Consider the following 9,208-nt stretch of genomic DNA (forward strand, 5'->3'; position numbering starts at 1 on the left):
AAGTTTTACAAAGAGAAAAGTGAAAGACCTATGCTTTCTCCTTCTCCCCAACCCTTATCACAACAGTATGCCAAGATTCTTAGTTTCCATCAATGAAAACCAATTCTGCCAACTTAAAAAAGAAATAAACATATCGGGAGGTTATCAAGTAATCCTCAGTTTGATAGGAAGGCTAGCTAATCAAGCTCAGAAAATAGAACCAGGAATCTCAGCCAAAGTCACAGCACAGGAATGGTTTAGGTAAGGAGACCACAGCTGGAACCACTACCTCCCTCACCACTGCATGCTGCTATCCTAAATGAATTCTACTCTGTCCCCTGTGTTTTTATACTATTTATTCAAGATTCAAAGTCTTGGTGGGAACATCCAAATGACCAAGCCTAAATCATGTTGCCCTTGCCTTAGCCGCAAGAGGGGAAAAGGGAAACTTTATGAGATGTAGCAAGATTAGGGGGCAATGTATAGCTGTAAGTACCTATATAAAAAAGAAGTATCTCAAGTCAATAATCTTACTTTCCACCTAAAGAAGGTAGAAAAAGAGGAGTAATCCAAACCTTAATCAAGCAGAGAAAGGGAAATAATAAGTATTAGAGAAAATAAATAAAATAGAGACTAGAAAAACAATAAAGAAAATCAATAAAACCTTTTTTGTTGAAAAGATCAATAAAATTATCAAGACTTTAGGTAGACTTGCTGATTAAAAAAATGAGATCAAATTACAAAAATGTTACAGAAATTACATTAGAAAAATAAAAATGGTTATAAGGAATACTACGAACAACTATATGCCTAGCAAATTAGATAACTGGGATGAAATGAACAAGTTCCTAGACAGTGCTTGACACAGATGCAGAAGAAATAGAAACTCTAAATAAATATGTAATAAATAAAGAAATTGAATTAGTCATTTTAGAACTTCCTACAAAGAAAAGCCCAGGCCCAAATTACTTCACTAGGGAATTCCACTACATTTAAAGGAGAATTAACATCGATCCTTGATAAACTCTTCCAAAAAATAAAAGAGGAAGAAATACTTTCCAGGCCATTCTATGAAGTCAGTTTTATCTTGACACTAAAACCACAAAGAGACCTCAGAAGACAAATCCTTAACTAAATCCTAGCAATACATAAAAATGATTATACACTGATCAAGTGAGATTTATCTCAGGGATGCCAAGTTAGTTCAACATATGAAAGTTAATTAGTATAATACACCATATAAATAAAATAATGGCAAAACCCATACAATCATCTCAATAGATGCAGAACAAGCATTTGATAAAATCCAATACTTTATCATGATAACAGCACTCAACAAACTAGGAATATAGAGGAACTTGTTCAACCTGATAAAAGTTACCTAAAATCCCATAGCTGGGGCACCTGGGTGGCTCAGTGATTCAGCGTCTGCCTTTGGCTCAGGTCATGGTCCTGGGGTCCTGGGATCGAGTACTGCACCAGGCTTCCCGCAGGGAGCCTGCTTCTTCCTCTGCCTATGTTTCTGCCTCTTTCTCTGTCTCTCATGAATAAATAAATAAGGTCTTTAAAGTAAAATAAAATAAAATCCCACAGCTAACATCATACTTGATGAAATATTGAAACTTTCCCCCCTAGAATCAGAAACAAGACAAGGATTTCTCCTTTTTCTACTTAATTTCAACATGTATTATATTTGAGATTCTAGCCTGATGACTCAGGCAAGGAAAAGAAATAAAAGGCATCTGGATTGGAAAGAAGAAAGTGAAGGTATACCTATTCAGAAATGACATGATCTTGTATATAGAAAATCCTAAAGAATCTACACAAGAAAAAACCTTGTTTATTAGATCTGATAGACCAGTTTAGTAAGGTTGCAGAAATCAATATCAATATATAAAAATCAACTGTAGGGCAGCCTGGGTGGCTCAGCAGTTTAGCGCCACCTTTGGCCCAGGCCGTGATCCTGGAGATCCAGGATCAAGTCCCATGTCTGGCTCCCTGCATGGAGCCTGCTTCTCCCTCTGCCTGTGTCTCTGTCTCTCTCTCTGTCTCTCTCATGAATAAATAAATAAATAAAATTTTAAAAATCAACTGTATTTCTATGCACTAGCAATGGACAATCCAATAATGAAATTTAAAAGAGAATTCTAGGGGCACCTGAGTGGCTCAGTTAATTAAACATCTGATTCTTCATCTTAGGATCATGAATTCAAGCCCCATGTTGGGTTCTACACTAGGTATGGAGCCTATTTTTTTTTCAAAGATTTTACTTATTTATTAGAGAGATTGAGAGTGAACACAGGCAGGGCGAGCATCAGGGACAGAGGGAAAAGCAGGGCCCTCGCTGAGTGGGGAGCCCAGTGCAGGGCTACATCCCAGGACTCCAAGATCATGACCTGAGCCAAAGTCAGACACTTAACTGAGCCACCCTGACACCCCTGGGGCCTACTTTAAAAAATAAAAGAGAGGGGAGCCTGCTTCTCCCTCTGCCCCTCCTCTGTTTATGCTCACTCTCTCACTCTCTCCCTGTTTCTCTCAAATAAATAAAATATTTTTTAAAAAATGGATCAAAGAGGGTAGCCCCAGTGGTGCAGTGGTTTAGCGCCGCCTGCAGCTCAGGGCGTGATCCTGGAGACTCTGAATTGAGTCCCACATCAGGCTCTTGCATGGAGCCTGCTTCTCCCCCTGCCTGTGTCTTCTGCCTCTCATTCTCTTTCTGTGTCCCTATGAATAAATAAATAAAATACTTTTTAAAAAATGGATCAAAGAAAAAAATGGGATGCCTTGGGATGCCTAGGTGGCTCAGTGGTTTGAGCGTCTGCCTCTGGCTCAGGGTGTGATCCCAGAGTCCTGGGATCAAGTCCCACATCGGGCTCCCTGCATGGAGCCTGCTTCTCCCTCTGCCTATGTCTCTGCCTCTCTCTCTGTGTGTGTGTTTCTAATGAATAAATAAAATCTTTTAAAAAATGGATCAAAGACCTAAATATATGATCCAAAGCCATAACATTCTTGGGACACCCAGCTGGCTCAGTTGGTAGAGCATGCAACCCTTGTTCTTCGGTTAGTGACTTCAACCTCCACATTTGATGTAGAGATTGCTTAAAAATAAAATCTGTAAAAAATCCATAAGTGTAAATATTTGTCTTAGATTAAGCAATAGTTTCTTAGCTGTGTTACAAAAAGCACAAACAACAAAAGAAAGAAAAATAGATGAATTGGACTTCACCAAAATAAAAATACTTTTGTGCTTCCCAGGGTACTATTAATAAAGTGAAAAGGCACTCCACAAGATAGAAGAAAATATTTGTAAATTACATATCTCATAAGGATCTAGTATCCAAAATATAGAAAGGACTCTTACAACACAGCAATGAAAAGACAAATAACCCAATTACAAATAGGCAAAGGATTTGAATTGACACTCCTCAAAGATATACTAGTGGGCAATAAGCACATGAAAAGATGCTCAACATTATTAATCATTAAGGAAATGCAAATCAAAATTGCAATGAGATACTAATTCACACCATCCAGAATGGCTATAATAAAAAAGACAGACAATAGTAACAAGTGTTGACAAGGATGTGGAAAAAGTAGAACCCTTATACAGTGCTGGTGGGAATGTACAAATGGTGTAGCCATTTTGGAATACATTTGACAGTTCCTAAAAATTCATCAGAGAGTTACCATAAGACTCAGCAGTTCCACTCTCATACTCAAGAGAATAGGACACACATGTCTATAAATATACTTGTATGTGAATGTTCACAGCAGCATTATTCATAACAGAAAAATGTGAAAACAATCCAAGTGTCTATTAATTGATGGATGGATAAACAAAATGGTATGGTATGTGTGTACAACAGAATATTATGTTGCCTGAAAATGAATGAAGTACTAATATATGTTACAATATGAATGAACCTTGAAAACATTATAAACCAAAGAAGAAAGCAACCACAAAGAACCTTGTCTTGTATGTTCCACTTACATGAAATTTCCAGAAGAGGCAATCCATAGATCCAGAAAGTAGATTAGCAGTGCCTAATGCTGGGGGAATGGAGTGGTGAATGAGAGTCATGACTAAAGGATACACAGTTTCTTTTTTGGAGTTATGAGAATATCCTAAACTTACATTGTGGTGATGGATGCACAGTTCTGAATTTAGTTTAAAAAAACACACACTGAATTGAGGGGCACCTGGGTGGCTCAGTCAGTTGAGTGTCTGACTCTCGGTTTCAGCTCAGGTCATGATCTCAGGGTCATGGAATCGAGCCCCACATCTTGAGTTCCATGCTCAGTGGGGAGTCTGCTTGGGATTCTCTCTCCCTCTCCCTTTGCCCCTCCCCCCTGCTTGCTCTCTCTCACACAAATAAATAAATAAATCTTTTTAAAAACCCACTGAATTGTATACTTTGAATGAATTTTATGACATATGAATTACATTTCAATAAAAATATTACAAAGGGGTAACAAGAAAACAATCTTGAATATGAAGAAAGAAAACAATACCTGCTTAGATCAGCAGCCATCTAAAAATGCTAATAATTATTAGAAAGAGAGAGTGAGAGAGCCTCTGGAGTTAGATTAGTCCACAGTGTGATGGACCTTCCACTGTGTCCACAGGGAGGAATAGGAGGTAAATGATCAAATATTAGACCTGAACACCCTTGTCCTGATGGCAAAATTGAAGCTGGGAAGGACCAAGTAGCATACCCATGAACAAGAGCTGGAACTAGAGCCTGGGACTTCTAACATGTTCCTGAGCTATTCCTGTGACCCCATGCCCTGGGAGGGGGCAGGAGGCCCAAGTTGAAGGAGGAGTAACGGGATTCTCTGGAAAGCTCATATCCATATCCAAAAGCAGGAGAGGTAAAGTCAGGAGAACAGTAGGCTGAGTATGTCTTGACCCTTTAGGGCCAGAAGTATGATCCTCATGTCCAGGATATTCTACAACACGGAATAGAAATAGAATAGAAATAGAGAGTGAATAGAGTGAATAGAAAGCTCATGTGCGGGGATCCCTGGGTGGCGCAGCGGTTTGGCGCCTGCCTTTGGCCCAGGGCGCGATCCTGGGGACCTGGGATCGAGTCCCGCATCGGGGTCCCGGTGCATGGAGCATGCTTCTCCCTCTGCCTGTGTCTCTGCCTCTCTCTCTCTCTCTCTGTGTGTGACTATCATAAAAAAAAAAAGAAAGAAAGAAAGCTCATGTGCTCATGCTTATCCATGTGAATGTTTGTTCATAGCTGTGCGACCTTGGTTGATAAGTCAGTGCTCCTTTCTGAAAGGGAATGTGTAATTTCTAAGATACCTTCCTGCTCTGATAACCAGGATTCTAAGTCCCTAAGTCCAGACTGCTGGCACTTGGGCAACTAGAAGTGTCCTAAAAGTGCCCTTGTTCTCGGAATAACCTCAGAATATTTGGCTTAGGCCTGTCCCCTGACAGACTCCTGGAGGTCATGTTGGAGTTTACACAAGAATTAAACAAATCTGGAATAAATATAAACAAGTGGCTCTGCAGTGTATTCTAAAAATCTCCTTCTGTGTGGCTTGTATTTCTGTGTTCCTCTACCTTGTAATTCAGTTTAATGTTTATCTTTTGATTTTATGCCTCCTGTCAGGCAGCCTGAGGTTTAGAGTTTTGTACCCAATACAGCTAACTGTTGCTGGGGCTTAATTTGATGCAAAGCGTTCTAACTGCTCTCAGGGATGCAGAAAGGGGTAAAACATGATCCCTGCCCAGGAGCTTATGGTCTAGAGGAAGATATGTACAAGAAATGAAAAAGGTACAAAGTAATTATGAGCTATGTATTGAGGGAAAGGATCAGGGAAAGCTGCAGAGAGGTCATATATTTCATTTGGGCCTTGAAGAAAGAGAATTTTACTAGGTGGAAAGGAGAAAGATGGTTTCTCCCTCTTAGGCTAAGATCTTTGAGGGAAGAATAATATCTTATTTATTAACATGTTCCTGACACTGAGCATAATACCTAACTCAAGGAAAGAGCCCAGTACATCTTTGTTCAGTAAGTGAATAATGAGTGGGTTCTTGCACAAAGTCCAAGGGGTGAAAGTACACTGTATATTTGGGGAATGGTAAATGGTCTGATGGGGCTGCTCTGAAATAAGTTTATGGAAGAAAATGTGGGAGATGAGATGAAACACTTGGGTATCAGATTAAGAATGGTAGGCTGAGGGCAGCCCGGGTGGCTCAGCGGTTTAGCGCTGCCTTCAGCCCAGGGTGTGATCCTGGAGACCCAGGATCGAGTCCCACATTGGGCTCCCTGCATGGAGCCTGCTTCTCTCTCTCTCTCTCTCTCTCTCTCTCTCTCTCTGTCTCTTATTAATAAATAAATAAAATCTTAAAAAAATGGCAGGCTAAGAAGTTATACTTAATTATATAGGCTAACTATAGGTTATCCATTTCTTTGTCTAGGGAAATAATACCTTTGTTCAACTTCATATTCTTAATATCTAGAACAGCCACAGGGATTTAGAAGATAGACAACAAATGGCTAGATTAATGAATGAACTAAAGACTTTTGAGAAAGGAAGTTATTTCATCCTATCTCAGGTTCTTACTACTACTAATCCTTCACTTGCAATTTTAGAAAAAGTTTTTAGAAAAAGTTTTATATGCAGTTTTAGAAAAGTTTAGAAAAGTTATAGAAATATTTTTATTCTATTATCTCGTTAAAAATTTGGCTGATCCACCCAACAAGTTCATCGGGAAAGAAGGGCAGATGTTATTCTCATTTCCTGGCCAATCTTGTGAAACTGAATGAAGGAAATCTCATTCAAAATGATGGGAGGGGGTGGAGGGGGGTCACCTGGGTGATTCTGTGGGCTAACGGGGTCTTACTCTTGGTTCTGGCTCAGGCCCTGATCTCTGGGTTATGAGATCCATCCCCAGGTAGGGCTCTATGCTCAGTGCGGAGTCTGCTTAGGATTCTCTCCACACCTCCCCCCCCCCCCGCCTCTCTCCCCTGCTCATTCACTCTCTCCCTCTAAAATTAAAAAAAAAAAAAAAAAAAAGGAGTCTTTAAAAATAAGTAAATAGGGATGCCTGAGAGGTTTAGCGGTTGAGCTACTGCCTTCGGTTCTGGGCGTGATCCCAGGGTCCCAGATGGAGTCCTGTATCGGCCTCACGGCGGGGATCCTACTTCTCACTCGGCCTATGTCTGCTTCTCTGTGTTTCTCATGAATAAATAAATAAAATATTTTAAAAATAAAACAAACAAACAAATAAATAAATTTATAGTAAATAATAAATAAATATTTATTTATTTTTAAAGATCCTATTTATTTATTCACGAGAGACAGAGAGAGAGGCAGAGACACAGGCAGAGGGAGAAGCAGGCTCCATGCAGGGAGCCCGACGCGAGACTCGATCCTGGGTCTCCAGGATCACACTCTGGGCGGAAGGCGGTGCTAAACCGCTGAGCCACCCGGGCTGCCCAAATTTATTTCTTTTTAAAAATGGACCGGGAGGCCAGCAGGGGGAGCACTCACCCATTACCAACACTGTCCATTGCGGATCCTAACGTGAAGAAACAGATCTTGCATTCCCAGCAAGAGAAAGCCTGCTTTACTGCTCCAGGCAAGAGGCTGGAAGATTTTCTCCTGGCCCAAGAATAACCAGGCCAATAAGAAACTGCCACAACTCCCCCAATGAGAAGCCATCACCACCCTGAACTCTCACTTTGCTCAAATGGACTTTCCTTCAAAGTAATCCCTCCCAACTTCCTCCTCTTTTCTCTGTAAAGTACCATTCCTCTCCTTTGTTCTCCTGACTTGCCTATGGTTTCACCCTAGTTTACTGGTCCCAAATTGCAACAATCAAAAATCAGTGAATGTGGGATCCCTGGGTGGCTCAGCGGTTCAGCGCCTGCCTTTGGCCCAGGGTGTGATCCTGGAGTCCTAGGATCGAGTCCCGCGGCGCGATCCAGGCATGGAGCCTGCCTCTCCCTCTGCCTATGTCTCTGCGTCCTCTCTGTCTCTCATGAATAAGTAAATAAAATCTTTTTAAAAATAAATTAAAAAAATAAAAAAATAAACAATATAATTTATAACTGCACCAAAGTAATGAAATACGTAGGGATAAATATAACAAAATATATGATGGATCCTTATGCTGATAACTATAAAATACCAATGAAGGAAATCAAGGAAGACCTAAATAAATGGAGTAATAGAACATAATTAATTGTTCTATTACTCAATTTATTCTATTAATTGAACATGGTTCAGTTTTTGTTAGGATGTCAATTCTCTCCAAATTGGAATACAGATTCAAAACAGCCCCAGATGAAATCCCAGCAGAGTTTTTTTTAATAGATATCAATAAGTTGATTCTAAAATGTATACGGAAATGCAAAAGAACTAGAAAGCTAAAACAGTTTTGGAAAAGTAGAGAACTCACCCTATCTGATTTCAAGACTTACTACACTTATACACTAATAAAGAGAGTGTGGTATTGGCAAAAGGGTAGACACATGGATCAATAGAACAGAATAGAGTCCAGAAATAGATTGGCACAAATATGGCCAATTGATTATTTTACAAAAGTGCAATGGGGAATTATTGTCTTTTCAATAAATGATGCTGGAGTAACTGGACATTCTTATGCAAAAATGTAAACCTTGACATTTTCGTCCTCATATTTTCTATTTTAAAAATTCAGTTGGGAAAAAAATAAAAAATAATAAAAATTCAGTTGGTATACTACATGTTGGCAAATTGAATTTAAATAAAATATTTAAAAATAAATAAAAAATAAAAATTCAGTTGAAATGGATATAGACCTCAACGTGAACCTATGAAACTTTTAGAAGATAGCAAAAGAGAAAAATCCTTGTCACCTTAGGTTAGACAGAATTTTTAAATGCAACATTAAAGTGAAATTCATACAAGGAACACGTGATAAATTGGACCATAGGGATAGGGAACACATTAGTGTTGCAGGACTTCAGGGCAGAAGAAGGTCTTGACTCCCAAAGGGTACCACATGGACATCTTTAGGGAATGATGGACTATCTTGTATTTTGGTTGTGGTGGTTATATGACTGTATTTGTCAAAACTCACAGAATTCTACACCAAAAAGTAAGTTTTACTAATGTAAATTACAATTAATTTATATAAATATATATGTATATGTATATATATATATATATGAATTTTTAAAGTTTTTCTCCTCCTATTACTATCAAGTCACATCTAACAGGTTCTGTA

Source organism: Canis lupus, chromosome 24, assembly GCF_003254725.2.
Source record: "Canis lupus dingo isolate Sandy chromosome 24, ASM325472v2, whole genome shotgun sequence".
In the NCBI taxonomy this organism is placed as follows: Eukaryota; Metazoa; Chordata; class Mammalia; order Carnivora; family Canidae; genus Canis; species Canis lupus.